The sequence below is a fragment of the Astatotilapia calliptera genome, chromosome 6 (assembly GCF_900246225.1).
Source record: "Astatotilapia calliptera chromosome 6, fAstCal1.2, whole genome shotgun sequence".
Classification (NCBI taxonomy): Eukaryota; Metazoa; Chordata; class Actinopteri; order Cichliformes; family Cichlidae; genus Astatotilapia; species Astatotilapia calliptera.
This window is the reverse complement of record NC_039307.1, coordinates 34,678,139-34,686,010: the sequence shown is the minus strand read 5'-3', so window position 1 is coordinate 34,686,010 and position 7,872 is coordinate 34,678,139.

Sequence of the window (7,872 nt, the reverse complement as noted above, 5' to 3'; positions counted from 1 at the left end):
CATGCATCATCCACATCAACTCATACAAGCACTTTAAACTCAAGAGCAAACTAACCAACATTCACACTCTGATGAACGCATCGGAGGGCAACTTGAGGTTAGCATCTATATATATATACTATTATGCAGCCAAGGATCGAACCACCAACCTTCCAATCAGTAGCTGATCTGCTCTACCTCCTTCCATAGCCACCCCAGCAGTGGCAGTCACATGAAATGGTTTTCCAACAGTCTTGAAAGAGTTCTTAGAGATGCTGAGCACTTGTTGGCTTTTTTGCCTTCACTCTGCGGTCCATCTCATCCCAAACCATCTCCACTGGGTTTAGTTCAGGAGACTGTGGAGGCCAGGCTATCTGGCGCAGCACTCCATCACTCTCCTTGTTAGTCAAATAGTCCTTACACAGCCTGGAGGTGTGTTTGTCCTGTTGAAAAATAAATGATGGTCCAACTAAATGCAAACTGGATGGGATGGATATCGCTGCAGGATGCTGTAGTAGCCATGCTGGTTCAGTGTGCCTTCAATTTTGAATAACTCCCCAACAGTGTCACCAGCAAAGCACCCCCACACCATCACACCTCCTCTGCCATGCTTCACAGTGACAACCATGCATGTAGAGACCATCCATTCACCTTTTCTGCATCGCACAAAGACACAGGTGGAACCAAAGATTTCAAATTTGGACTCATCAGACCAAAGCACAGATTTCCACTGGTCTAATGTCCACTCCTTGTGTTTCTTGGCCCAGACAAATCTCTTCTGTTTGTTGCTTTTCCTTAGATTTCCTAGCAGCTATTTGACCATAACATAAGCAGAGGTGACTCTTGGTCTTCCTTTCCTGGGGAGGTCCTCATGTGATCCAGTTTCGTTGTACTGCTTGATGGTTTTTGCAACTGCAGTTGGGGATCCATTTAAAGTTTTAGCAATTTTCCAGACTGACTGACCTTCAATTCTCAAAGTAATGATGGATTGTTGTTTCTGCTACTTGCTGTAGTAGCCTATTAGTAGACAACAGGCTAAATTATCATTTAATGTTAGTAAGCTTGGTCAGTAAGCTCACATTCACAAACTGTATGGGTGCAAGACACTTCAATGTTCTAAATAGAGCTAAGATTATTTACTGTTACAGCAGCCAAAACATGAAAAACAACTTAGAATAAATCAAATCTAATATCATGAAGTAAACATGCTTAGAAAGGTAATAATTACATTAGAGAAGGAGCTCAGTTAAAAAGAAAATACAAATAAAGTGAAGGGCACAATAGAACTAAATCTAAATATGACACAATGAAGAATGCATGCTTCTTGTATCAGTGTACTGTATCCCTGTGGCTGTGGGCCTGAAACAGATGTTAGAGAAAGTGTACAGCTGCATGTCCATTAAGTGGTGCAGAGGGCAGTGAGGATCTGTTATTAATCCACAGCCATTCACCATAGTGACCAGGATGACTGCTGCATCAGCTGATGGAGGAATCCAAACGGATCCAAATAGGAATGATGAATCTTCTTGGAAAGTAATATGGAAACCTTCCAACTGTTAGTGCTTCATTATTCAGCCCTGAGAAATGATTTTTCACAGTAACATGTCTGGGATTACAACACTCAATCCCTACACCTTTCTTCTTACCGCTCAGATTAAGTCTCTGTCAGTCCAAAAAATCCTGAAGTCAGGTAGAGTCAAACTGTAGTTCAGCAAAGTGTGAGTGTGTTAAAGTCCCACTGCAACACTCCATGAAGCAGATCAGCCTACACTCACCGTGTTCCCGCTGGTGTTAATGAGCTCACTGAACTCATCTACATCATTGTAGAAACACCTCAGATTTCTGTGATGATCGCTGGAACAGCTCCTTTGCTGAAACCCCATCACCTGGCTCTACATAGCAGAGCGGACAGCAGAATCAGCTGGTAAAGATTCCCTGTTACCAACATGTCACGTAAAGTAAAAACACTAGTAGACTTTTTCTATATGACTCAATAGTATAAAAAATAATGCTTACTGTAACGTAATGGGTACTATATCACATAGTAAACCCTAGACCCCAGCAGCCTAACCATGGTGGAAAAGTCCAGTTCAAGTTAAAGGAAGTGAGACCCTGTTTATGTGTTGGCAGCTGTTTTGATATCTTTTAATCTTACCAGACTTTAAAAAAACAAGGGGGAAATAGGGTCATTAAAAAAATGTTGCCATTTAATTAAGCTTCGATAATTTTTCATTGACCACTGAGGTTTGAAATCTACGTTATTTTTTTAAGGCCGAAATTTGCTTAGACATTTCCCAGATGTGAAGACCTGAGAGTCGCTAGTTGTCTCAGCAGTAGTAGTAATTTACTGCTGGCTGTTATGTCCATATTTGACACGAGAGAAATCCAATTAAAACACACAATTTGTTTTTGGAGTTATCTGAGAGTTGTGTCTGTGGATCTGTGTGGTCCTATACTGTTATCACTGCACAAAAGAAATCACAAATAAACAGACGCTGTTTTGTCCATATTAAATAGATGTTAAAAAGGTGCATTCACTCTGAATTATGTATTGAATTACATGTATATCTTTGTTTGAGAGTAGATATCATATAGACCGCTGTGCCTATAATACTGAAATACTACCTAAAGAGAACTATTGGGCTGCTTTAGTTCCTCTCACTGGCTTTCATGCAAGGCTTGCAAACTATAGTGACATTATTTAATGATTGCTGAGCTCATAGAATATTTATTATCCTGAAATTATAGCATGCTGGGGGAGTGCAGAGTTAGTGCTGGGGAAGTTCATTAACACCTGTAGTGTTAATTTAGAAAATAAACTCAATAGCTTCCTAAATACTGGTCTGATAATACTGTTTTTCTTATCTGTGTCCTTTGTTGTTAATTTGCAGCTGCTATAAAACATAACAGTTATTATTAGTGTACTGGCTTTAAATTTGTAGGACCTAGTAAAGGTTCTGTACTCATTTGTATTAGTTTTCTTTTCTTATGTACAATTACATTGTGGGAATTAAATAAAAAGCATGCTTTTTTGGAAGAAATTGCATTGTTGTTAAGTGAAGGTACCTTTTAAAAAAGGGCGACTTAAAATTAGAATGCTCGCTGTGATACTATTCATTCTAGCTGATCTTCTTGAAATATCCTATTAATGTTTATACACTGGTTATGTGGGCGTTTTTTATTGATAGTGGCACTCTTTTCAATTGATTTTATTTCTTTAGTGCCCAATCACAAGTAGGGATGGGTATCGTTTAGGTTTTATCCGATACCAGTACCAAACCGGTACTTTTGAAATGGTGCCGGTGCTTAAACTGTGCTCGAACCGATGCTTAAAGAATGGAGAACACACACTTTGTCCAAAAACCTCTCATGTTCAGCTGTTTTTTTGTAAAAAGATAACAATGTTAGCCTTTTCTGCAGCTATAGGGCATATATGGTATCACTCTTGGCTGGAAGCAGTGCTTAATCAATGGAAAAAAACACAAACTTTGTCCAAAAACCTCTCATGTTTAGCTGTTTTCCACTTTTTCTTTGGTCATTTTAGCTTTTTGGCCAGGGTGAAGGGAGTATCTGCCATCAAACAAGAAGACAGCTGCATGTAACTACAACGGTGTTTGCTAGTTCACCTTACATGCATTAATGTAATAACGTGGTTAGCCTACTCAACGTAAATTACACACGAACAACATTAAGATACTCACGCAGGAAAGAACGGCTGCTGCTGCCATCATCATCCGTCATCATTTCTGCTACACTGGCAGGGCTAGGGGCCAGGACTCTCCTCTTCCGGTTCTTGGGGGATGTTGCTAACTCCGGGTCGATAACAGGCACCACTCCCGCAGTAGATGTTCTCGGTGGGAGGTCTCGCAGCAAGCTATTAAATACCGCGCATTTCTCAGCTTTTAACAAAATGCTATACATTGCTAGGTGTTTGCACAGTATCACAGTATCAGCTTAAAGCACTTGTTGCAGGCTGCTGAGTTTGCATCTTTTGCTGTGAAGCACAACCAAACTTTGACTGCTTCGCCTTGGGCATTTTTAATCTGTAGCTCTGCTCTAAAAGAACGTACGTACCTACGCTTGCAAAGGTAAAAATGATTGGCTAGAATCCAAAGTGTATGACATCTCCGGGAAAAAAAAGCACCGAAATAAAGCACCGAAATGTGCGCTGCTTTTCGGTCTGGTTACTACCATTTATGTCAGAACCGATACCAGTACCCATCCCTAATCACAAGAGCAGTCTCAATGCACTCTATATTATAAGATAAAGACTCTATAAAGATAGAGAAAACCTTAACGATTAATCATGAGCAAGCACTTGGCAATAGTGGAATGGAAAAACTCCCTTTTAACAGGAAGAAACCTCCAGCAGAACAAGGCTGAGTGAAGGGCAGCCATGACACAGAATCCAAGCTGCCTTCATAAGTATAGGGGATGTTTATAAAAACAAACAAACAAAAAATACTGGGAGCAGTCAGTGGCACCCCTAAGTGTCTTGGCAAATTCACCTATGGTATGAATTTCACAATGCTAAATTACCTTGTTCTCAAGAAAACCCGACCTCTTAACTCTAACAGTGCGTTCATGGTCACTGAGATTCAAACCCATGACAAACCCATGGTATGAATTTCAAAGTCGGTTACTTCCTTTGGCTTTTAAATATTGTCTTTTATTTTGAAGAGTGTAATCCATATTTGAAAATTCCATTTGTACGTTTGTTGTACTTTTGGAAACATTAACATTAAACAGGCATTACATGGACAAAAGGACCACAAAATACAAGAAACACACACATATTACACTGCCTCTATTTTCTTACAGTGTTATGTTGGAAAGTTCTGTAGAAAAGGCATTTGAAACCTGAAAAGGTAATACTGTCTGTACACCTGTCTGTACCTGATACATCACTGATGACTGCTCACCATTCCCTCTCACCTGGGACTGACAAAGCTGGACATGTTCTCAATCTTTTCAAGTTTTTCTGTGTTAATGACAGACAGTAAAAAACAAACAAACAAACAAAAAACAAAAAACAAAAAAAACAGGCAATAAAGCAGAAAGAAAGTTAAAATGTTCTCCACTGTTGTAGAAAGATGTGAATATATTAATGAATACTAATATTAACATTACAACTTCAGCACATTCTGGTCTGATAGTGATAAGAAGTGCAGATGAAAAGTCCCAAGCACCTGCAGTTCCACTGTACAGTATCGCTAAACCCTCAGTTGTTCTGGGAGAGGTAGCCTGATCCACAGACGTGTACAGTCCATCACACCAGTGCACTCTGACCTCTCTGTTTTCTTACTGCAGGCACATTTGCTCCTCTCCTGCACTCCAGCAGACCCTGGGACTCATTGTTACAGTCTCATACTGCCTCAGCTGCCAAAGTTCTTTCTGACTGTAGCAAGAAATGTAGTGAACACCTTCAGTCCAATTTATTTCAGGCATCAGTTAATCCATAACAATAGATTTCACACTTTGATTACAAACAACTAAATAGTAAGAGAACACATTCAATGTACTAAAACAAACACATATATGACATGCCACAGATATCCACCATTAAATTGCGATGGTGAAAGTTCCATTAATTAAGGCTCATTGTTTACTGGGACTCTGAAAGCTTTAGAAGAGCTGTGATACTGCTTATGCAAGCTGAACAGTCTTAACTGCTTCAAAATAAAAACCACACTCCACTGCCAACAGACAGCGTGTGCTGCAGTGGCAAAGGGGGGGCTTACTGGGTTTAAGCCCGGGTTGTTTTTTCAGAAGCCCGGGGTCTTTTGGAGTGTAATTTTTTCATAGTTAGATGCCTGGCTGACAACTGTATAAAACAAAACCTACACACAATATTCGAAGCACATAGCGCACACTGTGGGAATTTACGTCTTAGCTTATGTGTGTTTATTTCATATTTTCAGTTGTTACCCTCCACGACTAAATAAATTGGTTTCAGTAATGTACTGATATACAAGAATGGACATAAGGGGCTTTCAAAGAAAAAACTCAAGTAGATGTTATTTTATATATTATGCTTTGTATGTTGTTCAGTATATTTCTATGCAAAACACGAGGAATTTCCTTACACTGCAGTATATTCACAGTTTAAACCAGATATTTACATACACTTTATGGAAAACACAAGAACATTGTTTTGCTGTACAACATCAATTTAGATCAAACTTGTTTTGTTTTGGATAAATAAATATTGAAATATCCTTTGAATTAGTTAAATGTCAGAATAAAGAGAGACAGAGCTGTCTATTTTTTATCACTTTCATCAAATTTAGGAGTACATATACACTAAGTTTATTGTTAATTAATAAGAAAACTCCAGATGATTCCATTCTGAGCTGAAGAAGCTTCTGATAGGTTAGTAGAGTCCATGCGAGTAAATTGGTGGCACAGCTGTGGATGCATATAAGGCAAAACACAGAGCCTGTTTCTTTGAAATGGGAAAATCAAGAGATGTCAACCAAAACACCTGGAAAAGAACTGTGGAGCTCCATAAGTGTGGCTCAATTTTGAATACAATTTGGTGCCATTTACAATTAAGAAATACAGATAGTTTCTCTCTTTACTCTTAAAGTTAACAGATATGTTTTTTATATTTATCAATCTAAAAAAAATAAACATTTAGTCTGATTTGATGTTACAATTAAAAAAGTGTTTTTATCTGAAGAGTGTGTAAATATCTGCTTTCAACTGTATATTTGATGATGTTGGTGTTTGGCTTGATTGTCAGCTCAGAGAGGGAGAGAGAGGAGCAGAGAGGGATGGAGAGGAAGAGAAAGGGAGAGAGAGGAACAGAGAGAGAGAGAGAGAGGAACAGAGAGAGAGAGGGAGAGAAGAGAGAGAGAGAGGAGCAGAGAGGGATGGAGAGGAAGAGAAAGGGAGAGAGAGGAACAGAGAGAGAGAGAGAGAGAGGAACAGAGAGAGAGAGGGAGAGAGAGGAACAGAGAGAGAGAGAGAGGAACAGAGAGAGAGAGAGGAACAGAGAGGAAGAGAGAGGGAGAGAGAGGGAACAGAGAGAGGGAGAGAGAGGAACAGAGAGAGAGAGAGGAAGAGAGAGGAAGAGAGAGGGAGAGAGAGGAACAGAGAGAGAGAGGGAGGAACAGAGAGGGAGAGAGAGGGAGAGAGAGGGAGAGAGAGGGGGGAACAGAGAGGAACAGAGAGAGAGAGAGGAAGAGAGAGAGAGAGGAACAGAGAGGAACAGAGAGAGGGAGAGAGAGGAACAGAGAGAGAGAGGGAGGAACAGAGAGGGAGAGAGAGGAAGAGAGAGGAAGAGAGAGGGAGAGGGAGGAACAGAGAGAGAGAGAGAGAGGAACAGAGAGAGGGAGAGAGAGGAACAGAGAGAGAGAGAGGAACAGAGAGGAACAGAGAGAGAGAGAGGAACAGAGAGGGAGAGAGAGGAACAGGAGAGAGAGAGAGAGAGAGAGAGAGAGGGAGAGAGAGGAACGAGAGGAGAGAGAGGAACAGAGAGGAGAGAGAGAGGGAGAGAGAAAGAGAGAGAGGAGGGGAACAGAGAGGAACCAGGAGAGAGGGAGAAGAGAGGAACAGAGAGGGAGAGAGAAGAGAGAGGAGAGAGAAGGAAAACAGAGGGAGAAAGAGGACAGAGAGAGAGAGGAGGAACAGAGAGAGAGAAAGAGGCAGAGAGAAGAAGAGAGGGGAACAGAAGAGAGGGAGAGAGAAGAACAGAGGAGAGGGAGAGAGAGAGAGAGCAGAGAGAGAGAGAGAGAGGGAGAGAGAGAACAGAGAGAGGAGAGAGAGAGGGACAGAGAGAGAGAGAGAGAGAGGAACAGAGAGAGGGAGAGAGAGGAACAGAGAGAGAGAGAGAGAGAGAGAGAGAGAGAGGAACAGAGAGAGAGGGAGAGAGAGAGAGAGGAACAGAAG